This window comes from Triticum dicoccoides, chromosome 1A (assembly GCF_002162155.2).
Source record: "Triticum dicoccoides isolate Atlit2015 ecotype Zavitan chromosome 1A, WEW_v2.0, whole genome shotgun sequence".
Classification (NCBI taxonomy): Eukaryota; Viridiplantae; Streptophyta; class Magnoliopsida; order Poales; family Poaceae; genus Triticum; species Triticum dicoccoides.
Genome location: NC_041380.1, coordinates 86,190,776 through 86,215,143, shown reverse-complemented (window position 1 = coordinate 86,215,143; position 24,368 = coordinate 86,190,776). Strand labels below are relative to the sequence as shown.

The 24,368-nt window shown below is 47.7% G+C and overlaps 1 pseudogene; it reads right to left on the bottom strand.

The window, feature by feature from the left end:
- Positions 1 to 232: 232 nt before the first annotated feature.
- On the bottom strand, positions 233 to 19,695 carry LOC119351822 (annotated as a pseudogene).
- Between the last annotated feature and the right edge of the window lie 4,673 nt (positions 19,696 to 24,368).

The following is a 24,368-nucleotide window of genomic DNA, read 5'->3' as shown; positions in this document are numbered from 1 at the left end:
TTTTTCTTATATCAATTCATTTTCGCAGAAAATCAAACACAAATATATTTATATGACCAATATAGCATATTCAACACATATTACCAATAGTCATGAACACATATATCCAATACATGTTACCAATAGTAGCAAGTTTCATCCGTACATATACATAGTTTCATCAATATTACACAGTTTCATCCATAGGTAGCAAGTTTCACAAGGTCAAAACAAAAACTAAATACAAGCACTCCATCAACCCAAGCTTCCGTGATCTTAAGCAAATCTGTAAAATGGGAAAGAAGAAAGTTAGAAGAAGAAGACTAGAAGAAGATTATTATGATGCAACTAAAATGTGAAGATTATTATGATGTCCAAGTTCAATTTGTTTTCTATCATGTCCTATCATTGTGTTGTTCACTCCAAGGATTAATTCCCGAATATACTCACCTGCAATCTTGGATGCCATATATCATATATCTTGTTACAGTTTTTTACATCTTTGGACAGCAGAATAAATTGGTCCCATTATTAATGAACTGGTGAACACTTGATGCAAAGGAGCATGTCATCTATTAGTTTCTCACTGATCGAACTACCACTGTATAGGTCATTATGTTCACATAAAAAGGAATTGGAAGTTGAGCATGCTCTCATGTGCTCTTTGTTTCTGTATCTCCTAGACTGAGCAGAGGCAGGCACGTGGAGATGATCATGAACCAACACGTTATGGATTCTGATGTCAATGGTGGGGAGTATTTTAGAAAACGTTTCGTGCAAAAGGTGTGCTCAAGTTTAGATGCAGAGAGGTCTGCACCACTGTATTCATAACCATCCGTACATTATGATGGAGTTGAGGAAAGGAGCATTACCAGGGATGTGATTTTAGCAGCATCTATAGATAAATGGCTGCTACAAAGGGCAGAAGATGCATGCAGTCACCAGCATCAACTTTTGGAGTGTGCGCTACTGGGATCAGTCTGTCCAGCTTCAGGTAAGCTATTCACTCAGCCACTCAGCTATTTATGTCAGATCTAGAAGTATTTTCTATAGCACACCATGTGTTAGTTTGATCTGATAAGGTTGAAATACTATGAAGCTCATGGCAATCAATGGATTGATTTTGGGGAGTATAGTTTCTGTAATTACTGTGACAGTATGAAACATATATTGCTATATAATCAAGATTTAATGTACACTATTCAGTATGCCTGATATGACTATGATAGAGAGAACATAATATACTGTATTTTATTTGTAATTTTGTATACATCTATCTATCTATCTATCTATCTATCTATCTATCTATATGTATCTATCTATAGCTATACTAATTATATATAGACTCCCAACAAATTACACATTAATCAGAAAATAAGAGCCGTTCTATCTAATCCATGTAATCCTTGGCTGAAATCTTGACCAAGAAAAAATCAGCCAGAAAAAACTTCTTGAACGGTGCACAAATAACAAACTATCTGTTTTTAGAAGACTCGCAGTTTTCACGGCTGTAGAAGAAATAGAAGCCGAGTGAGATACTCCCTATCAACAACTGTGAAGATAAGTTAGAAAAAACATGAAAGGATATACAAAAGCGCTTAAAAGGAGAAGAAGCCGAAAGAGATAAGGGTCACAGTCCTTTCACGTACAAGCCAAGGACACCCCAAAAGTATCTACCTTCTCCACGTCTCTTTCTCTCTCCTTTAAGAAAACAACCTGAAGCAACAACGGGCCATGTAATCTCCATGGTCTCCTTAGCCCCAGGAACAATTCATGTTGCTCTCAAATTGTGCAAGCAAGTTCCGACGTTGATCCGATGTGCTCAAGGAGTGTATTGCATCACAATTGTTTTGTTAAGGTTTGTTTTCTCATCTAGATGAGGTTCGTTTTCTCATAATATTTTGTTCTGAATTTCTTTCTTCCCTTGAATCTACCATGACTTTGGATCGGGTTCAATTTGTTTTTCTATACTATCATGTGATAGTGTTCTGCTTTCCAACGATTAAATCCCGAATATTTTCACCTACAACATATGGATATCTAATCGAGATCATCAGGTCAGATCTGGTGAGCTTATAAATTAAACCTGGTGTCTAGACAAGCAACATCACAAGAAGGAGCATCCTTTCAGTTGTCAACATCGAGCTGGTCAAGCTACTCCAAATTCAATTTTTGCACCGACAAAATATGTCCAGTAACTTTATGTGAATCACATGTGACAACAACTATTTTTTCTAACAACTACAGGTTAAATAGAGCATGACCAGCTGCATCGACTGCTCTTAACTGATTCCTACCTGCAGCTCTATAAATAAGCAAGTGTTCATCTGATACCTATTGACTGCAGATTGGGAATAATTAGCAACATAATATTGATACATAGAAATACTGAATGAGAGTATGACCAGCTGCATCGACTGCTCTTCTAATAATTCCGCATCAGCTGCCACTCATCTTGACGTCCACGCCAAGCCTCATATAGATGGTAGGATATCTTCTGTACATAGTAGTTCTTTTGTAACCTGATTGTAATATCATTAATGATGTATCTGTGTAGTCCATATATATATGAGACGGGCGAGGTGTGCAATTAGCAGCCCATTCTTTCTGAGCTATACGAGTTTTTCTTGGTTATCCTATTTCGGTGGTTTCATATTTAGAGAAGCTTATGAAATTACACATCATATGCCTATTTAATAAGGATGTGTTTCACTGGTACCTGTTTTGGCTGATTGAGGTTAATAAGCAACAATATATTGTAAATAAAAATATTGAGCTTTTCCCAATTTGTGGCGCCTAAGTTTTATTTTGGCAGTTTCATATTACAAAACGTTATGAAACTAAATAGCATAGTATTCCTGCAAAAAAAAAGAAACCGTGCTTTTGATAAATAATAAGATGTCTGCAAATGGTTTCGCATCTTGCAATGATGCTATGAGAACTTTGAAATATATGATAAATTTTTACTAACAATATCAATGATAAATATATGGTCGTTTTTGTAAGTTGCATTGCTTAAAGATTTTTCGAAAGCAATACCTGAATCTGGCTTTTGTATAGTTCTTTTTGTTTTACCTTTTTTATGGATTAACTTAGCACATATACTGTAATTATTTTCGTTCTGAAGGGGACTATAGGAGGAAAGGTAATACGAGATGATCATCGCACTTCTCCAAATCTGCTCTATCCATGTTCTACCACTATGTTGTCTCTCTCTTTTCTTTCATACCTACTATTTGTATAAGGTCTGTACGTTCAAATTATCTATCTTACGACATTTTTTGTTGATCGGAATGCTTACTACCTGGCCTTGTACTACGTAATGCATGCAGAAAATATCCAGATTGATCTGAATTGTATACTTTTAAATTAAACCAAATATAATGCATGTGACAAACCAGTTTCAGTATTCATTTTTCACTTTCCCCGAGGCACGTGCTCTAAAAGATTATTTTTTTGATATTCTTACGGCGAGAGAGACATAGGTCAAACTCTCAAAGAATTTGTTGAGGAAGATGATTCCTCTACATAGTCTATATATGTGAACTATGAACCCTTTGGTTTTTACACCAGCATGAGTATATGATGCAGAGAATAAAGTGCTTTCCATTTGACCTGTTGGTCAGTAGCGTACACGTTGCACTAGAAAATCATAATTTAGAAAAGGTTCATTCTTAGGATCTGTTGGTTAGGACATCACTTATTGCTATATATGGATTAAATGCCCAAAAAATCCAATTCTTATGGTAAAATATAGTAGAAAGACTAGCCCGTGCATCGCATGGGTTTGACGACTAGTAGTGTTAACCACTGTATGCAGTAACTGAATTTCAAATCCACAGCACAGCAATGGCAATCAGCAATCAGCAATCGGCAATCGTAAACAGGCCGTGACGGAGCTCACCTCGAGCGCTTCGACAGTGAGGAGCAGGACAATGATCTTCTCGGAGAACCTCTGGCGCTCCTCGTGGTCGTGCGAGAGGCGGCGCCTGTAGGAGAGGTTGTAGAAGAGGGACCGGAGCTCCTTGAGCTTGGCCTTGGCGACGGCGAGATCGCGCAGGCAGCTGAGCACCTGGGAGCGGTGGGCGAGGTGCGCCCTGTAGTTCATCTGGATGAGCAGCGCGGCATCCTGCGGCGACAGCTCCTTGGCCTTCCCCTTGTCGTTCCCCATGGCAAAGGCCTACATCATCAGAAAGAGAGACAAATGTCAGGCGGTCAGTACACATATGACAGTAGTGCATTGCAAGGGAGCAGAATCCTCAAGTTGATATCATTCAGAGTAGAGTTCAGTCAATCTGTAGCCAGTACTAAGCACAGATCTAGAGTGTGGACACTAGCATCCTCTAAAATTCCAAATTTTCTCTCAAATCCAGCGAGAGGTAACTTGGTTCTATTGGAAATTCTACTAGAAATCACACATTTCGTTCAGATCGGGCCACAGAACCCAAACCCCCACAAAAATCTCATCATTTGTGCTGAGTAGCGTACCTTGCGGATGGCGTCGCAGCCGGCGGTGTTGTCCTCGGGGATCTCCTCAATCTGGACGCACGTCCTCGCCGGCTTCTTCTTCTTCTTCTTGTCAACCTCCTTGTCCTTGGCGGCGGCCTTGATCTTCTTGGGCTTCTCCGGCCTGCGCTCCTCGACCTCCAGCTCGTCCTCGTCGTCGTCGGAGGTGGTGAAGTCCTCCTCCCAGGTGTAGGCATGCGACCATGGCTCGAGCGAGCCTTTGCCCTTGATCTCGGTGCCCCACTTGGTCTTGGTCTTGCCTCCGGTGCCGCCCTTGGACTTGGCCTCCCACCTCCACTTGCGGTCGAATCTGTCGTCATTGGGGGAGGCGAGCTCCGCCTCCCACTTGAGTGCCCGGCCCCCGCCGCGCGGCTTCTCCTTCGCCGTCCACTTGACCTTCTGGCCGCCAGGCTCCGTGGCCGCGTAGGTGTACTTGCGGCGCGCCGGTTGCGGGGCGGCTGCGAGCTCGAGCGCGGCGACGCAGTCGGTGAGGTCGTGCAGGAGGAAGGCGTGTGGGGAGGGGATGAGGGGCGAGGCGAAGAAGGGGTCGGCGGGGAGGTAGAGGTCGAGGAGGTCGGGTGGTGGGGGAAGGCGAAGCGGGATGGGGATGGGGGTGGGAGGAAGGGGCGTAGGAGGCGGAGAGGGAGGAGGTAGGTGGTGGTGTGTGGATGAGATGCGAACGTCTTTTTTTTACCTAGATGGGTGGGGAGAGAGGGAGGGGATAACCCCACTGTTTTTTTACCTGGAAAAAAATAACCCCATCTCTTTGCCATCTGCCAGCAGATGGCAAAGAATCTTTGCCGTCTGCTGGCAGATGGCAAAGAGGTGGGGCTGGTACGCCATTACATGCTTGACGGCCATAGGATTTGCCAACCTCTTTGCCATCTGCTGGCAGATGGCAAAGATTATTTGCCATCCACTAGCAGATGGCAAAGAATTGGCTGATGGCAACCATGTTCTTTGCCGTCTGTCAGTTCTTTGCCATCTGTTTTTTATAAGCAGATGGCAAAGACGTTCTTTGCCATCAGCTGGCAGATGGCAAAGAGCTGGCTGATGGCAAATTCCCTATTTCCAGTAGTGAATCCATCAATCCTTTAAGTCTATGGATTGGTAACACGTCATCCTGATAGATAGATGAGAAGGCCTAATTCTTAATCCCCGTAGAAGAGAATAGGATGACTCAGATCAGAAAGGCATAGGGTGAAGGAGTAAAAAGAGCCTTACGTTCCCTTCCACAATCAATTCCCTTACATAACTAAAGCATTTCTAGACTCAACTTCGACCAGTTTGGCTTGGTAATCCTACAGGCAGTCAGGTTCTGATACCAAAGCTGTCAGGACCACGATTCCAAGTCACATCGATCTAGCCGGTAACACCTCATATCACTTTGCGGCCTCACGCACGGTATTCCCACGGGTGTCGCCTTACCATGGCCCGGGACCGTTTGCGCCTTTTGACTCACGTATATGATAGTGTCGCTAGCATCCATATGATAGAGAACCCGGGCCAACATGGCTAGTCGTGAACCCAAAGTGGCACTAACCTATGGGGACAGGCATACATGAATCACATCGAGCATGTCGGTCAGCAGCATGTGAATCCGGGATGTAGCACTGGGCTAACAGGACTCTGGGAACCCGGGCTGTAGTAGGCTAGGAAGGACTCTGGATGTCACCGCGTGACATTTCCCCGAAGGGACAAACATAGGAACGAAGTGAATCACATGCCAGCCAGTCAAGTGTTCCGGAGCAGTAGTACTGGGCTAGCAGGACTCTAGTGAATCGGGATGTAGCGGACTACTATGGCTCATGGAAGCACAAGACTACATTTCCCCATAAGAGAGGCTACCAAGGATAAACAACTAGGTTGTCGGATCCCACACATACCAAGCATTTCAATCATACACACAATATGCTCGATATGTGTAAATACAACATGGCATCACAACATAACTCTACGACTCAAGGTATTTATTCATTAGGCTCCAAGGAGCGACATATTACAAACATGGGTCTCATGACCCAACATTCAGAGCATACAGGTCAATCACATGCGGAAGCTTAACATGTCTGAGTAGAGACATCTACAAATGAAAAAGGCTGAGAAGCCTGACTATCTACAAGACCCTGCCAAGGGCACAAGATCGTAGCTGAGTTATCAAGCTAAACGTCAAAGTCCACGCGGAACTACTAGCGAGACTGAAGTCTCTCTGCAAAACATAAATTAAGCAAACGTGAGTACAAAAGTACTCAGCAAGACTTACATCAGAACTAGCTACATATGCATCGGTATCAACGGGGTGGTGGAGTTTAACTGCAACAAGCAACTCTTTTGAGGTGGCGCACACGAGTCCACATATTCACCATTCAATACACCACTATGGATCCGCTCCCGTCTCCCTACGAGAAGGCCATCGATAGCACTCACACTTATCTTGCGAGTTTTAGAGTATCCACTTTCACTTGTCTATGAACTGTTATAGGCAACCCAGAAGTCCTTTACCACGGACACGGCTATTCAAATAGATCATTTATAACCCTGCAGGGGTGTACTTCTTCACACACGCTCTCGCCACTTACCACCATGTACACGTCGTGTATCTCGGCCACCTTCAAGCAGAAGCCTGGCGAGGGAGTCGGCCATGACCTGACTAACCACACAAGTCTCTAGTCCAGGTTTATCGCCTATTCGGGTTCCATCCGTGAGGAGATCCAGCTGGAGTTTCACTCACAGCCCCAAACGATGTGTGCATGGTTCCCGAGACACCAAACGGGCGCCCGGTACACCGTGCCATGGTGTATCTACCGCATCATAGCCCACCCCTAGGGCCAGCGCTACGCACGGCCGCCAACACATATCCTACAAACACCAGAAACTAGTTGCAACTCCTAGACAGAGGGCAAGGGCAGTTAATAAGTCGAGAGGGTCCATTGGTTTCGGGCCCAATGCATGGTAGTAGCTGTTCATGGATCACAAACACAAAACTCAGTTCCTGAGAACGGTTTCAATGAGACAACCCACCATGTAGTCCTACATGGCCTCTCACCGCTACCTTTACCAAATCGTGTTCACACACTTAGCTCACACACAGTAGGACATGTTCATCACTATTCCAATTCATCCCCGATGAATCAGACCTAACTCAACTCTAAGCAGTAGCGGGCATGACAAATAAGCATGAATGAGTAGGCACATCAGGGCTCAAATAACTCCTACTCATGCTAGTGAGTTTCATCTATTTACTGTGGCAATGACAGGTCATGCAGAGGAAAAGGGGTTCAGCTACCACAACATATAACAGTTGAATCGATGTTGTTCTAATGCAGTAAAAGAGAGCAGGAGCGAGAGAGTGGGATTGTATCAGAATGAACAAGGGGTTTTGCTTGCCTGGCATTTCTGAAGATAATATAGTTCTTCATCGGTGTCATCGATCACGTCGTCAGAAACTTCATCGACTCAGAGGGGACGGTTACCGGCAAATAGAGAAGGACACAATCAATGCAATGCAACAATATGATGCATGAATGTGACATGGCAATATGCTGTTGATTGGCCTAATGCAACTAGCAACAAGTAAAATGGAGTTGGTTTGAACACTAGGTTCAAATTCAAACTCCATATGTGCTTTCTTAAATGCCATTTAATTGAATTGTCCTAAACATAGGATATAAGTTGCTCTAACATGCATGAAAATGCCAAAACAGATTCTTTGGATTTTTCTGATCATTTTTCATATATAATTCATTTCATTTGGAGCTACGGTTGATTTACTATGAATTTTAGAAGTTTTAACTATCTTCTGGAATTTTCTGAATTATTTAAAAATCCAGAAAATCACTTACTGCGTCAGCATGACATAGGGATGACGTCAGCAGGTCAACTGGGTCGGCCAGGTCAAACCTGACCCGTGGGACCCATACGTCAGTGTCTCAGGCTGGTTTGAGTGGATGATAGGTGGGACCGGTCAACGGCTACGTCAGCGAGGTCAAGGCCGACGCGTGGGGCCACTGTGTTTAGATTAATCTTAATCTATTATTGTTAGCTGGTTAGTTAGGCAATGGGGCCCGCTGTCTATGTCACTGGAGGGTTTAATTAGTGGATCATTAGCCACTAATGATGCCCACGTCACCTAAACGGCGATTAGCCGCCGGTGCTAAGCAGGACACGGCGGCGCTCCTCGTCCGGGTGACTCCGACGATGAGAGCGTGCGTGGATAGGCTCGTTGGAGAGCCCTTGCCGGCGCGCGTCGGATGGTGGTGGTGGCCGGGCCTGTGGTGGCCGGAGTCATCGCCGGCGATGACTTTGGCGGCAGCCGGAGCTCGGGTGAGCTCGGGCCGAGGCTACAGCGAGCGAGGCGGCGCGTGCGAGGCATCAACAGGCTCTACGCGGAGCGGGGATCAAGCGGGGCATGACGGCCGGGCCGTTGAGTGGCCGAGGGCACGTCACCGGCGAGCATAGGCGGCGGCGCATGCGGGTGGACACGGTGCGGCAGCTACGGCATGCGAGAGAGGGAGCGGAGAGGGGAAGCTGGGTCAGGAGCTCACGGCGGTTGCGACAAGGCAAACGGCGAGCTCAGGGAGGTTCTGGAGCGAGCGGGGCGGCGAGAGGGATCTCCAGCGGCCGGCAATGAAGATGACGAAGATGGCGTCGATGCAGGGCCTCCGGCGAGGCGTGCCTGGACGGAGAGGACGAGGGAGGCGTCGCGATGCTCGTGGACACGTCGGAGAGGCTCAGGGATGGCTGCGGCTGCGGCTATGGCGAACGGCGGCGGCAGTGGCGTTCGGTGGAGAGAGGGAGAGAGAGCAGAGGTGGGGGAGGAGCACGGGGAGATTGTTAGAGGGCTAGCGGGGTTGCGTGGCGCCCTTAGCCAGCTCCAGGCGGTCGGCGGCAAGCAGGAGGTGGCGAGCTACGGGCGCGCACGCGTCGGGCACATGCTCTGCGTCCGACTGGCGCGAGGTGGAAGACGGCTCTGCCCCTGGTGGGTTGGGTCGGCCTACTGGGCCGCCAGGTGGGCTGCAGGTAAGGTTTTTGTCCTTTCCTGTTTTTTTTCTAATTCTGTTCTGTTTTCTATTTTGCAGGTTTGTTTTGAATTTGGTTTTGAAACCAATTCAATTTTTTTGCTTCTGAAAATATTTTTAGGAGCTAAAAGAATTAAACCAATGCTCCACAAAATATTTCAGAATTATTGGACCTATATTTATTTAATAGTAGATATAAATCCAATTCAAATAGCTATTGATTTAATTCAAATGCCCAAAATAAATGTTTCTAAGATACCAAAAATATTGGTTTGGATTTTACCTCTTGCCAATATTTCCAGAGGATAACAGGGACATTTTTTCGGACATATTTGAAGCAATTTTATCTTGATCATTTTTTAAAGGATTCTGAGGCTTTCAAAGTTCCTCAATTCAAATTTCATTTGAATTTAAACATGATGCAGCAACCAAGCTAGTCCAAGGCCAGGGTAAAGCTAGGGATGTGACAGACACCGTATGAACAATGGTTTAGAGAAACCTAAGCTGTCATTTCTTAAAAGTTTGGGGCTACGACGCTTATGTGAAAAGGGTTTAGCCTGATAAGCTTGAACCCAAAGCGGATAAATGCATCTTTATAGGACACCCAAAACAGTTGGGTATACCTCCTATTTCGGATCCGGAAGCAAAAGTGATTGTTTCTAGAAACGGGTCCTTTCTCGAGGAAAAGTTTCTCTCGAAAGAATTGGGTGGGAGGATGGTGGAGACTTGATGAGGTTATTGAATCGTCACTTCAACCAGTGTGTAGCAGGGCACAGGAAGTTGTTCCTGTAACGCCTACACCAATTGAAGTGGAAGATGATGATAGTGATCATGAAACTTCGGATCAAGTCACTACCAAACCTCGTAGGTCGACAAGAATGTGTACTATTTCAGAGTGGTACGTAATCCTATCTTGGAGGTCATGTTGCTAGACAACAATGAACCTACGAGATATGGAGAAACGATGGTGGGCCCGGATTCCAACAAATGGCTCGAGGCCATAAAATCTGAGAGGATCCATGTGTGAAAACAAAGTATAGACTTTGGAAGAACTACTTGACGGTCGTAAGGCTATTGGGTACAGATGGATTTTAAAAGGAAGACGGACAATGATGGTAAGTATCACCATTAAGAAAGCTTGACTTGTCGTTAAGATGTTTTCCGACAAGTTCAAGGAGTTGACTACGGTGAGACTTTCTCATTCGTAGAGATGCCAAGAGTCTGTTGGAATTGTATTAGCAGTTACTGCATTATTTAGGAAATCTTGCACATAGGATGTCAAAACATTGTTTCCTCGATAATTTTCTTGAGGAAAGGTTGTATGTGATACAACCAGAAGGGTTTTGTCAATCCTAAAAGATGCTAACAAGTATGCAAAGCTCCAGCAATCCTTCTAAGGACTGGAGTAACCATCTCGGAGTTGGAATATACGCTTTGATGAGATGATCAAAGATTTTGGGTTTATACAAAGTTTACAAGAAACTTGTATTTCCAAAGAAGTGAGTGGGAGCACTATAGAATTTCTGATGAGTATATGGTGTTGACATATTGTTGATCAGAAATGATGTAGAATTTCTGGAGAGCATATAGGGTTATTTGAAAAGTGTTTTTCAATGGAAAACCTGGATTAAGCTACTTGAACATTGAGCATCAAGATCTATAAGGATAGATCAAAAAAATGCTTAATAGTACTTTCAAATGAATACATACCATGACAAGATTTTAAAGGAGTTCAAATAAGATCAGCAAAGAAGGATTTTGAAGGAGTTCTTGGTTGTGTTATAAGGTGTGAGCATTGAGTGAGACTCAAGATCTGACCACGGCAGAAGAGAGAGAAAGGACGAAGGTCGTCCCCTATGCTTTAGACGTAGGCTCTACAGTATGCTATGCTGTGTACCGCACCTAAAGTGTGCCTTGCCATGAGTCAATAAAGGGGTATAAGAGTGACCCAGGAATGGATCACATGACAGTGGTCAAACTTATCCTTAGTAACTAGTGGACTAAGGAATTTTCTCGATTATGGAGGTGGTAAAAGAATTCATCGTAAAGGGTTACATTGATACAAACTTTGACACTAGTCAAGATGACTCTGAGTAGTAAACCGGATTCGTATAGTAGAGCAGTTATTTGGAATAGCTCCAAGTAGCGCATGGTAGCTGCATCTACAAGATGACATAGAGATTTGTAAAGAACACATGGATCTGAAAGGTTCAGACCCGTTGACTAATAACCTCTCTCACAAGCGAGATATGATCAAACCCCATGGGTGTTGGATTCATTACAGTCACATAGTGATGTGAACTAGATTATTGACTCTAGTGCAAGTGGGAGACTGTTGGAAATATGCCCTATAGGCAATAATAAAATGGTTATTATTATATTTCCTTGTTCATGATAATTGTCTATTTTGCATGCTATAATTGTATTAACCGAAGACCGTAATACATGTGTGAATACGTAGACCACAATATGTCCCTAGTAAGCCTCTAGTTGACTAGCTCGTTGATAAATAGATGGTTACGGTTTCCTGACCATGGACATTGGATGTCGTTGATAACGGGATCACATCATTAGGAGAATGATGTGATGGACAAGACCAAATCCTAAGCATTGCACAAGATCGTGTAGTTCGTCTGCTAAAGCTTTTGTAATGTCAAGTATCATTTCCTTAGACCATGAGATTGTGCAACTCCCGGATACCGTAGGAATGCTTTGGGTATGCCAAACATCACAACGTAACTGGGTGGCTATAAAGGCACACTATGGGTATCTCCGAAAGTGTCTGTTGGGTTGGCACGAATCGAGACTGGGATTTGTCACTCCGTGTGACGGAGAGGTATCTCTGGGCCCACTCCGTAGGACATCATCGTAATGAGCTCAGTGTGACCAAAGAGTTGATCACAGGATGATGTGTTCCGGAACGAGTAAACTGACTTGCCGGCAACGAGATTGAACGAGGTATTGGGATACCGATGATCGAATCTCGGGCAAGTAACATACCGATTGACAAAGGGAATTGTATACAGGATTGATTGAATCCCCGACATCGTGGTTCATTCGATGAGATCATCGTCGAACATGTGGGAGACAATATGGGTATCCAGATCCCGCTATTGGTTATGGCCAGAGAGCTGTCTCGGTCATGTCTGCATGATTCTCAAACCCGTGGGGTCTACACAGTTAAGGTTCGGTGACGCTAGAGTTGTTATGGGAATTAGTGTGCAGTTACCGAATGTTGTTCGGAGTCCCGGATGAGATCCCGGACGTCAGAGGAGTTCTGGAATGGTCCGGAGGTAAAGATTTATATATGGGAAGTCCTATTTTGGCCACCGGAAAATGTTCGGGATTTTTCGATATTGCACCGGGAAGGTTCTAGAAGGTTCCGGAGTGGGGCCCACCTGCATGGGGGGATCCACATGAACGTGGGTAGTGGGGGAAAGGCCCCACACCCCTGGTCAAGGCGCACCAAGATCCCCCCTTACAAGCAATAAGATCATATCCCGAAGGGATAAGATCAAGATCCCTAAAAAGGAGGGATAACAATCGGTGGGGAAAGGAAATGATGGGATTTCTTTCCCCCACCTTTGCCAACGCCCCAATGGACTTGGAGGGCAAGAAACCAGCCCCCTCCACCCCTATATATAGTGGTGAAGCCCTGCCGGAGAACTGCAAGCTCCACCGCCAAGCCATCGTGCTGTCGGAGCTCTCCCTCAACTTCTCCTCTCCCCTTGCTGGATCAAGAAGTTTAGACGTCCCCGGGCTGTATGTGTGTTGAACGCGGAGGCGTCGTCGTTCGGCGCTTAGATCAGAATCAACCACGATCTGAATCGCTATGAGTACGACTCCTTCATCCGCGTTCTTGTAACACTTCCGCATAGCGATCTTCAAGGTTATGAAGATGCACTCCCCTATCTCTCATTGCTAGTCTCTCCATAGATTGATCTTGGTGATACGTAGAATTTTTTTAATTTCTGCAACTATCCCCAACACAAAGGGCCCCATCTTTGGAGGCATATATGCTTCATGCCTAGCTGCACATTTTAACATACCTATTAGGCATTATGAGAAGGAAGAAAAGGTGCTGCCTCGTGTTTATCTAGATTATAAAAGTATGGTGGCACATGATTTTATTGTTAAAAATATGGAAGGAGAGCTTAAATATCAATTGTTCTTTAATAAACATCATCCTGAGACTATTACACTGCCTGCTCCTTCTTTGTTTGATCTATCTGTAGGCCAGTACTTTGTTCCGTTGAAGGCTATTCACGCCTATCGGAACCCTGGACCAGCCGTGGAGCCAGAGCCAGAACCACAAGTTGATCCTTCACGACAGTCTAATTACCAGTGGGATCCGGAGATGATTGTCAGCCAGTGGCAATCAGAGTCTTCCTATTCTTCTTCTCATTACGACCCCAACTACTATTATGGATATCCGCCAGGCTAGCCTAGACCAACTTAGGCCAAAAGCCTAAGCTTGGGGGAGTACGTATTTCCCACCGACATTACATTTATGCTCACACACTCATTGCTAGATGTTGGTGCTCATACTTTTTCATTTGTATCATCCATGCTAGTTTATTTCCTTTTTATGCTTTCTTCTTGTGTGTTTAATAAACCTTAAGAAAAACCAAAAAAATAGTTGTAGATTTTAATCAATTTAATTTCCATGCTTGTAGTAGTAATTAAAAAGAAAACCCAAAAAGATTTCATGTTCTTCTTTTGCTTGTTGGGAGCTTTCCAGTGTAAATAGTTTTGTTTCTTTTCTTTGTGATCGATAGGAGAAGACCATAATTAAATTGTTGAAGTGGCTCTTATATGCATTATTGTTTATCTGACAAAAGAGCCCATATTGCCTTGTCTTCTCCTGTTTATTGAATGCCTGCATATTCCAGCTTAGTCCAATGCACGTGCACTATTATTATTATTCACATCGTTCGGTCGTGCAAGTGAAAGGCAATTATGATGATATATGATGGACTGGCTGAGATGAGAAAAGCTGGTATGAACTCGACCTCTTTTGTTTTTGTAAATATGATTAGTTCATCGTTCCTGATTCAGCCTATTATGAATAAACATGTTTGCAATGACAATTAGAGATCATAGTTTCTTGTGCCATGCTTGATTAGCTATGAGTTATAATGGTTTACCTTGCGTGCCAACATGCTATTGAGATACTTATGATGTGGTATGATAGTGTGGTATCCTCCTCTGAGTGATTTAAGTCACTTGACTTGGCGCATGTTCACGCATGTAGTTGAAACAAAATCAACATAGCATTCACGATATTTATGTTCATGGTGGATTATATCCTACTCATGCTTTCATTCGGTGCTGATTAATTTTAATGCATGTTCATGACTGTTGTCGCTCTCTAGCTGGTCGCTTCCCAGTCTTTTGCTAGCCTTCACCTGTACTAAGCGGGAATACTGCTTGTGCATCCAATCCCTTAAACCCCAAAGTTATTCCACATGAGTCCACTATACCTACCTATATACGGTATCTACTTGTCGTTCCAAGTAAATTTGTATGTGCCAAACTCTAAACCTTCAAATAAATATCCTGTTTTGTATGCTTGAATAGCTCATGTATCAACTAGGACTGTAATAGAGCAAACAAAGTTTGTAAAAGTTTTTCTTTATCACTTCAACTGAATTGCTTGAGGACAAGCAAAGGTTTAAGCTTGGGGGAGTTGATACGTCTCCAAAGTATCTACTTTTCCAAACACTTTTGCCCTTGTTTTGGACTCTAACTTGCATGATTTGAATGGAACTAACCCAGACTGACGTTGTTTTCAGCAGAATTACCATGGTGTTATTTATGTGCAGGAGCAAACATTCTCGGAATGACAAGAAACTTCACAGAGCAAATTTTCAGAAAATATGAAAAATACCTTCAAAAGATGAAGGCCAGGGGGCCACCACCTCTCCACGAGGGTGGGAGCGCGCCTGCCCCCCTAGGGCGCGCACCCTACCTCGTGGGCCCCCTGTTGCCTCTCCGACTCCAACTCCAACTCCATATATTGTGTTTCGGGGAGAAAAAAATTAGAGAGAAGAAATCATCACGTTTTACGATACGGAGCCGCCGCCAAGCCCTAAAACCTCTCGGGAGGGCTGATCTGGAGTCCGTTCGGGGCTCCGGAGAGGGGAATCCGTCGCCATCGTCATCATCAACCATCCTCCATCACCAATTTCATGATGCTCACCGCCGTGCGTGAGTAATTCCATCATAGGCTTGCTGGACGGTGATGGATTGGATGGGATCTATCATGTAATCGAGTTAGTTTTGTTAGGGTTTGATCCCTAGTGTCCACTATGTTCTGAGATTGATGTTGCTATGACTTTGCTATGCTTAATGCTTGTCACTAGGGCCCGAGTGCCATGATTTCAGATCTGAACATATTATGTTTTCATCAATATATGAGTGTTCTTGATCCTATCTTGCAAGTTTATAGTCACCTATTATGTGTTATGATCCGTTAACCCCGAAGTGACAATAATCGGGATACTTACCGGTGATGACCGTAGTTTGAGGAGTTCATGTATTCACTATGTGTTAATGCTTTGTTCCGGTTCTCTATTAAAAGGAGGCCTTAATATCCCTTAGTTTCCTTAAGGACCCCGCTGCCACGGGAGGGTAGGACAAAAGATGTCATGCAAGTTCTTTTCCATAAGCACGTATGACTATATTCGGAATACATGCCTACATTACATTGACGAACTGGAGCTAGTTCTATGTCACCCTAGGTTATGACTGTTACATGATGAACCGCATCCGGCATAATTCTCCATCACTGATCCATTGTCTACGAGCTTTCCACATATTGTTCTTCGCTTATTTACTTTCCCATTGCTATTGCTATCATCACTATAAAATACCAAAAACATTGCTTTTACTACTGTTACCTTTTGTTACCGTTACCACTACTATCATATTACTTTCTACTAAATACTTTGATACAGGTATTAAGTTTCCAGGTGTGGTTGAATTGACAACTCAGCTGCTAATACTTGAGAGTATTCTTTGGCTCCCCTTGTGTCGAATCAATAAATTTGGGTTGAATACTCTACCCTTGAAAACTGTTGCGATCCCCTATACTTGTGGGTTATCAGGAAGCTGCTCACCCGCGAGGCCGGGACGATGCGGAAGGGCACAGGAGCTCGTGCTTGCTTGTGACGCTTGGGCGCGAGGAAGGGCGTAAGGCATCTCGGCTGCAGCTCTCCGATGGCATTCCGGTGACGATGACCGCAGGAGAGAAGGCGAGGCAGCGGCGGGGTCGAGGTTGTCGGGGTCGAGTTGAGCTGGTGCATCATGGCGTCCTGCGGGACACCGAGAAAAGAGATTTTGAGAGACAGGGAGAGCAAGAGAGAGAGGGAAGAGAGAAATAGAGGAAGGAGACGGGGGCGCGGGTGCTTATCTCGTGGTCGCCGGTGTCGGCGCTCCGGTGAGGTCCACGCTGGATGAGGGCAGCGGCGAGGCTGCGTGGTCGAGCGAGAGGAGGCTCTCGGGCTCGTGCGGGAGCTGGGAGGCGTTGGGGCTGCAAAGGCTCTCTGGGCCGTCGGATGTGAGATCCGGTGGTCCAGATCGAGTGGGAAGTGACTGTGGTGGTTGGCTGGATCTGGATCCAAAGAGAGGTGGGAGGAGGCTGTGGGATCGAGGGAGGGGATCCCGAGAGGATTTGGTGGAGTGGCGGCGGGATGGGACATCTCCCTAGAAATTAGGGTTTGCCAAGAATGGACTAGGGATGGACTATTTATATGGAAAGGAGAAGAGTTTGGATCATCCGATCAAAATCGGACGGATGAGAATAAATAGGCTAGGGCAGTCCAAGGGGAAATTGAAGATGTTTTAGGGATGTTTGGGGATGATCCGGACCCAACGGTCACGACTTCCCGGTTCGGGTTCGGGTAAGTTCTGGACATGGTTGTGAAGAGGTTTGACAAAAAGCCACGGAGAAGACAGGAGAGAAGAGAGCAGTTCGGTTGATCTGAGAAGAGGTCAACAGAGACAAGGAAGGAGCGACGACTACAAACGAATGCAAGTTTCGAAAAATGACGGCAATAGAGTGCTGATGCAATGCGAATGATGTGATGATGAAATGCAACAAACAAATAAAAAACACGACGACAACGAAAAACATGAAAGGCGTCTAGAGCATCGGTCTTGGGGCGTCACACACTCGCAGTGCATTGAATGGGTCGGCCCGGTCAGCGCCCCCTATGCGACGCAGTGTGCTCCCTCCTAGTACTCTCCCTTTTTTCTCCCCTTTTCTCTTCGAGCCCCAAAATATTGACACAACTTCCTATGGGTTCATTTTTGTAAGCTATATTAAAATATTAAATGTTTATTTTGCCTTCATACATAACTATGTTTATTTTGGTACCACAGTTTTACTGGTTGTGGAAAACACTGTCATGCTAGATCAAGGCGAGACACATCATTCATCAATATACCTCAAACATGGTCCATCAAATGCAGTTTTCTCAGTCAAAGAATATTTCGTTGTGGCCCCTTAGAAAATCAAATCGTTATGAGACCATCACATTTTCAATTTTTAAAATGACTTTTTAGAAGTCCCTTGTCTCATTATGACATCATTCAGACATAGTTTGAGAAATGACCTTTTAAAAGTCCTTATCTCATCCTGGCATTTGATTTAGACTTTTTTTATCTCTACCATATCTACATAATCTTGTTCTCCCGTTGCAACACACGGACATATTCGCTAGTAATTAAGAAAAGAGAGAGTTCTTGGATGACCGACGCTCAACACGCTTAACTAGGAGAAAATCTAGTTTACAACCTACAACTAATTAAATAAAAGAAGCTTATCAACCACCTATGCATTAAAGAGTTTTGTTGTTAACCTACTTCATGTATTTAGCACTTCATCTAATTAAGCAGCTATCCATGGGGTCTAAACATATATAGAAATAAACATAGTATTACCTCTGAATTGTCTTCTGAAAAGGAAAACTTAGGATTACGAGCTCATCTTTAGCCGCTGCCTCTTCCTCATCCTCCATAAGAAAAGCTAGGGTTTCTGTCTGTCGCCCGCGCCACCGCAAATCCGCCTCCTCTCCGGTGCCCCTAGGGGCGCGGTGGATCTTGACAAGGGCCATCGAGGGGCTCCGTTTTTATTCATTTCTTTCAGTTTTGCTAGGGTCTGTGTCCTGCTCAGCAAGACGAGATGGCGGCGGCTCCATGAAAATGAGATAAAGGTATCAGCCCTAGCCCTCGTTCCAGCGGTGCGTCTACCACCTTTGGTGAGCGTGTGGAGGTGTGTCTCCGGTGGATCTATCTTTGGTGAATTTGCTCAGATCTTGTCGTTGTTCGTCTACGTTCGTGTGCCTTCAAGTTCAATCCTTCTGATCTACGTTATTCTTCATCTATGGCAGTTGCTATTCTGGTGCGCTGATCCTACGGGCCCTGAGCACGATGACTTCCTGACTATCTACTACAACAAGTTGTGCCCGACTCCAGCAATGAAGGGGCGATGAGGATGGCGCGTCTTCGGCTTGCTTCAGTGCTTGTAGTTGTCGGTAGGTGGTCTACGGATCTCAACGTACTTTTTATTATTTCTGGTATTCGTTGTACTGCCACGATTGAAAATGAATAGATCGAAAATTTTCCCCTAAAAAAGAAAAGGAAAGGAAAACTTGGAAAAAACATAACAAGTGAGTCACAACGACATCTAACAAATCAATAATTTATACAAACATAATCCCACAAAAATAAAACAACTAATAACAGACATATAAGCTCCTTAAAGAGTTTCACAGGAAACGAAACTGTGCTCTAAATTATCTTCTGCTAGTAGTAGAACTGAAAATCGCACTACTTGGCTCCTCATCGCCGTCCTCCTAGAGGTGGCCCGGTCTGAGCGGGTCATTCGCAGTATGTCCAAGATCCTGGGCAAGGTGGTGGTGGTCGACGAGCTCTCTCTGCGCAAGGAGGAGGAGGTCCGGGTCAAGGTGAAATGCCTGGACGCCTCCAAGCTCCACACCACGCTTCGGGTCTTTTTCAACGACGACGGATACGACCTCACCATCTGCCCCGAGCCGCCGAACCACATCGGCCGCCCCCGCCTCTTCACCGACAGCCTCCAGGGGGGCGGGCCCGCGGATGCCGATGGCTCCCACCACCGGCGCCCCCGCCACTCCCGCTTCGACGACCACGAGGAGGACGACGACATCTCTGAGCGCTCCCGCTCCCCGTCTCGTGAGCCCGCCAACCCCCTCACGGGTCACGACGGCTCCGGGCAGGGCCGCACCCGAGTGTCTGCCGCTGACCTCGCGGTGGCTCTTCAGCTGGCCGCACCCCCAGTGGCGCCCTCTCCCCCTGCCTCGGAGTCAGCCAGTGACATCTCGAGTGTTGGTCTGCTCGTCGTGCCCCCCTCGTCGCCCCGTTCTCCGTCTGCCGACTCCGCTCGCCGCTCCTCTCCATCGGATCCGGAACCACCGTCCCCCCGGCCCCGACCCCTCCGGTCCTCATGGGTGGTGACGGTGGGACCCCTCCCCTCGGAGAGCCCTCTCCGGTGCTCCTGCCTGTGGGGGATGCGTCTGGTGAAACCCTGGTGCTCGTCGCCCCGCTTCCCCCGCTGGTGGCCCCTAACGCCCACCCCACTTCCCCTGCCTCCCCGGCTTCGGCGGTGGCCGTGGTCATCACCACTCCGGTCTCTGCGATCCCTCCCCAGACGGTGGCGTACACCAGGCGGCCCCGCTCCTCCTCGACGCCGGTGACAGTGTCTCGCTGCAGCGCCCGCCTCGATGCGGCCCGCCCGGCCGATGCCTCGGTTCCGTCCATCGCCGAGCGTGCTGAGATCCGGGTGGCTACCCGGAACCTCGAGTCAGGTGTGGATTCCGCCCTCCCCAGTTCGTCCTGTTGTTCCTTTTCCGTGCTTGAGGTCGTTCCTCTTGGACACCTTGCCAAGGTGGCCACTGAGTCGGCCATCGTTTTCAGGGGGGAAGTGGGTCCCCCTTAGAGCAGATCGCGGCCATTAGGGCTCGCGAGATCCTAGATGGTAAGCTGGCTGAGACTCGGGCTCGCCTGCGTAGGACCCCTGAGGACCAGACTGCCCGTACCATTGTTCAGGCCCCTCCGGTGGTTGACGGGGCTATTCGTGGGCGCACTCAGTCCTGCACTGCTGCTCTCCGCGCCCAAAGCGCATCTCGTGTCCTGGGGTCAAGCAGCCCCCCGACGGGGGCTTAGATGCGGGCCCTTTTTTGGAACATCCGCGGCTTCGGTCATGATGGCCGACGCCGCCAACTAGTCGAATACATGCGTGACGAACACATTGACATCATTGTGATCCAGGAAACCTTGCGTACTGAGTTCTCCCTCCATGAGCTTGACTGCCTCAGCTATCACCTCTTCGCCTGGCATTGGCTCCCTTCTAGTGGGACCACGGGCCACTCCGGTGGCATCCTTTTAGGGGTTAAGGATGCCACCTTCGAGGTGGGCAGCATGGACCGGGGCGAATTCTTCGTTACATTGGAGATTCTTGAGTGAGCTCTGAACTTCAAATGGGAGGTCGTGATTGTCTATGGTCCGGCGGATCACCGCCGTTCCCCGACCTTCCTTGCAGAGCTCCACCAAAAGATCTCCGCCTCCCTCCACCCAGTAGTTGTGGGCGGAGATTTTAACCTCATCCGTTCTCCGGACGAGATGAATAATGATACGATTAACCTCCCCCGGATGCAGTTGTTCAACGACTGGATCGCGGAGCTCGGCCTCCAGGAGATCGAGCGGATGGGGGCGCGATTCACCTGGACTAACCGCCAGGCCGACCCGACGCGATCCGTCTTGGATCGTGTCCTAGTTTCCCCGGAGTGGGAATTGAGGTGCCCCCTGACCTCGCTCCGGGCGATTACCCGGATTGGGTCTGACCACGTCCCTCTCCTCCTATCCTCTGCGGACGAGCGCCCCCCCTCCCGCCGCGGTTTAGGTTTGAGTCCTTTTGGCTCAACCAGGCCGGCTTTCTGGATGCGGTCTCTGCTCGTTGGACTCTTGCTCGCGCCTCTCCCCATCGCTCCATGTCCATCGTTGACTCGTGGCACTTCTGCGCCAAGCTTGCCCGCCAATTCATGAAGGGCTGGGGCGCTAATCTTGGTCGTGACCTCTGCAAGCGTAAAAGATCTCTCATGTTGGCTATTCAGGCTCTGGACGCCCAGGCCGACTCCTCCGGGCTCTCCCCAGATGAGTAGATGCTGAGATATGATCTTGAGGATCAACTCTCCTCCATCTACACAGATGAGGAGGCATACTGGAGGTTGCGCGGTACCCAAAGATGGGTGCTCCGCGGTGATGCGAACACTGCATATTTCTAGGCGGTTGCGAATGGCCGACGTCGAAGAAATTCCATCCACTGCTTGTGGGAGGATGACACCCCCCTTGTCCTCCCCGCGGCCATACGGGCTCATGTAGACGGCTTCTACAAAGCCTTCTTTACCCCCGCCCCTCGGGGTGGGGCTAGTCTCGCCCCCGACACTTGGTCGGGGGTGGAGTTGGTTTCCGACGAGGCCAACGCGGCCCTTGTTGCCCCCTTCGCCGAAGAAGAGGTACCCGCGGCCATTAAAGGAATGAACCCCTCCTCGGCCCCGGGTCTGGATGGCTTGCCCTTTACGTTCTTTAAAACGTTCTGGCAGACAGTCAAACCTGAGGTGATGGCCCTCTTCGAGGAGTTCTATTCAGGCTCTATGGACCTTGGACGCCTCAATTATGGGATCATTACCCTCATCCCAAAGGTTCCGGGCGCCTCTGATATTCGCCAGTTCCGTCCCATCACCGTGATTAACGTGATATTCCGGATCCTGGCCAAAGGGTACGCCAATAGGGTGACCCTGCTTGCTAACTCGATCACTCACCCGAACCAATCGGCCTTCATCCAAGGCCGGTTTATTTTAGATGGCGTGTTGGTCTTCCATGAAGTCCTTCACGAAGTTCGGGTGAAACAACATCGCGTTGTCTTCCTGAAGCTGGACTTTCATAAAGCTTATGATACTGTGCACTGGCCTTTCCTTCGGGAAGTGCTGCTGCGTAAGGGCTTTGACGACCGCTGGGTGACTCGCGTGATGCAATTAGTCTCCTGTGGGCGGACCGCGGTGAACATCAACGGCGAGATTGGGCCATACTTCCCCACTCTCTGTGGGGTGCGTCAGGGGGACCCGTTCTCGCCGTTCCTGTTCAACATGGTGGTCGATGCTCTAGCCGCCATCCTGGACAAACCCAAGGGTGCCGGCCATATTCACGGCATTGTCCCCCACCTAGTCGGAGGGGGAGGGGTCTCCCTCCTTCAATACGCGGATGACACCATAATAATGGTTGAAGGTTCTACTCAGGACGTGGCTAACCTGAAGTTCCTCCTCCTGTGCTTCCAGCAGATGTCGGGCCTAACGATCAACTTCGATAAGAGCGAAGTGATGGTTCTTGGTTACCCTCCGGTGGAAGCTCAGGCTATCGCTGACCGACTTAACTGTCGGCTGGGTTCTTTCCCCACGACCTACCTGGGGATCCCCATTAGTGATTCGCGCCTCACCATGGCAGACCTCCGCCCCACGGTGACCCGTATGCAACATCGCGTCGAGCCTTGGAAAGGGCGCTGGCTATCGAAGGCTGCGCGTGTGATTCTCATCAACTCCTCTCTCGCCAGCCTTCTTTGGTACCTCATGAGCTTTTATAGCCTCCATGAAATGCTGCACACGGAAATTGCCAAGTACCAATCCAGGTTCTACTGGGCTGGCGAGGATGACAGACAGAAGTACCATATGGTCAGTTGGCCGGACATATGTAAACCCAAGGACCAGGGTGGTCTGGGGATTTTGTCCTCCCGACGCATGAACATCGCCCTCCTGACCCAGTGGCTATGGCGTATTGCTAATGGTGACGGAGGGCTTTGGCTCACCATCATCCGGAACAAGTACCTCCGTGGACATCCTCTGGCTTTCTGTCAGCGTTCGGGCGGATCCCAGTTTTGGCAGGCCGTCATTCAGCTGCTCCCTGTCCTTCGCATTGGCACGTCCATCTCGGTTGGGTCTGGGTCCGCAACCCTGTTCTGGTTTGATCGGTGGATCGGCGACACCCCTCTGGCCGCCCGCTTTCCCGAGCTCTTCGCCATTTCTGTTGACCCGCGGGTCTCTGTTGAGACGGCCCTTATTGACTTAGGGCGCCTCGCGTTTCGCCGCCCTTTTGGCCTGCCCGAAGTGACCGCCTGGGATGCCCTCCTCGAGGACATCGCCCTTCTCCCGATGAACGTCACCGACACCCCGGACGCCATCTCTTGGCGCCTAGAATCTTCCGGACGCTTCTCTACTAAGTCCCTATACGCGGCCATCGCGCCTTCGCCCGCCCCCGAGCCCTTCAGTTTGATCTGGGATATCCGCCTGCCACTGAAGATTAGGATCTTCCTTTGGCAATGGATCCGTGGACGCCTCCCCTCCGGAGTCGAAGTCCTCAAGCATAACGGACCTGGAGATGGGCTTTGCCCCCTGTGCGGCACGGTGGAGGACGCTAACCACATCTTCTTCGCGTGCTCCACGGCCCAGTTTCTTTGGTCCAGTTTTCGCGAGACGGTTGGTGGACAGTGGTGCAATTCCAATTTCCCCGACCTTCTCGCAGAGATCCATGCCTCCCCCCTCGCTACCGACATATCCGTTGGCTCTGCGTAGGGGTCCTCGCCCGGACGCTGTGGACTGTCCGCAATAAGCTTGTCATCCAAAAGGTCACTCTCAGACGTGCTACTGACGCCATTTTTAAAATGTGTGGGTACCTGCAGCTTTGGCGGCAGCTTAGCCGCCCTCGGAATCAGGACGTCATCAACACCCTCCTCGCCGACCTTCGATCGCTCGCCTTCCGCCTGGCGCCACCGCT